Source organism: Chinchilla lanigera, unplaced genomic scaffold, assembly GCF_000276665.1.
Source record: "Chinchilla lanigera isolate Chin_1 unplaced genomic scaffold, ChiLan1.0 scaffold00041, whole genome shotgun sequence".
Taxonomy (NCBI): Eukaryota; Metazoa; Chordata; class Mammalia; order Rodentia; family Chinchillidae; genus Chinchilla; species Chinchilla lanigera.
In genome coordinates, this window is record NW_004955442.1 from 14,812,566 (window position 1) to 14,814,095 (window position 1,530).

Here is a 1,530-nt window from a genome sequence, read left to right on the forward strand (position 1 = left end):
TTTTTTTTTTTTTTTGGTACCAGGAATCAAACTCATGACCTCACACTTGCCAAGCAGGCACTGTGCTGCTGAGCTATACTCCCGGCCCTGATAAGATTCTTGAAGTTAGCCTCTCTCCATTCCTCATTTATTGAACACATCCAGATGACAGGTCCTGGGAACAAAACAAAACAAAACAAACCTCATGAAAACATGTGGTTTTTGATGGCAGTAAATGCAGTAGAGAAACGTCTCACTGTTGACTACTGTTAGCTGGTGCCACCTTTTCTTTTTTTATTTTTTTTGAGGCAGGGTCTCACTGTGTAGTTCAGGTTGGCCTTGAATTCGTGGTGATCTTCCTGCCTTCACCTCCTGAGTGCAGATATTACAGACATACACCAGAGACTGTGGTGTCATCTTTTTAATTCCATTTTAAGGGAACAACTTACACTTAGTTTAGTGCCTTCATCTCCTGGACAGATGCTATTGTTCAGGGAGACAAGGCACTTGGGTTTCCCATCCCACTGAACTTCCCCACAGCAAACACTACACGATCATGTTGTTCCATTTTTTTCATTAACTTTATTTAGGACTCAAACACCACTAAATCACTTATTCTCACATTTACAAAGTTGGGGTTTGCTAGAAATACACACATTGGTTCACTGAGCATTAGTATATTCTTATTACACTCACTCAGATGTTCCAGTGTTAATCCAGTGACCAGTTTTCATAGACAACAACCTTCACAAGAACTAAAAGGTAAAATTATACACAAAACTTCTCCCTGTTCAATTTTTAGGCCGTAAGCTTCCGACCATGTCTCCTTCGACAGTCAACTCCCTTTGGTATGCCACAGGGTAGAGATGTCCCTGGTCTCTTCACATACAAAAGAAATGGAGGCAGGAAAGCAGACAGCTTGAATCTCTTATCATCTGTCATCCATAGTATTGCTGGAGGAGCTCAGACTTGCAGGCCCCCTTGGAGGAGTGCTGCAGCTTTAGCCCATGAAACCAAGTGGCCAGGTGATACACTGTGGATCTAGCAGTCTGTAGTGCAAGGTTTTGTCTGCTGGTGTTTCTGTTAGGTCACTGAGGGATATGGCTAAGTGTCTACCAATTGTTTCCTTAGTCTCGAACACAGTGTCGACAAATTCCATGCAGTCTGGTAAAACGAGTGAGCCTGCCAACATGTGAGCTCATCTGTAGCAATGCATCACATGATGCTGCACCTAACTTTGGGAGAACAATGGAACACTGATATAATGGAGATCAGAAATAACTCCTTACACCATATTGTTTTTTAAGATCACACACTTTTCTGCCTAATGTAACTCGGGCATGCAAACAAAGACATTTGGCCTGGGGAAGAGAACCACTGAGAATTAATATTGCGACTCTTCTGCAAACTAAAAATCACTTCAAAACAAAAAGGTACAGAAACTAAAGTAATAAATATAAAATACTTTTTGGTTTGTTTGTTTTGAGACAGGATCTCCTCATTAGTTCAGGTTGGCCTGGAACTCACTATGTAGCACAGGCTGGCCTTAAA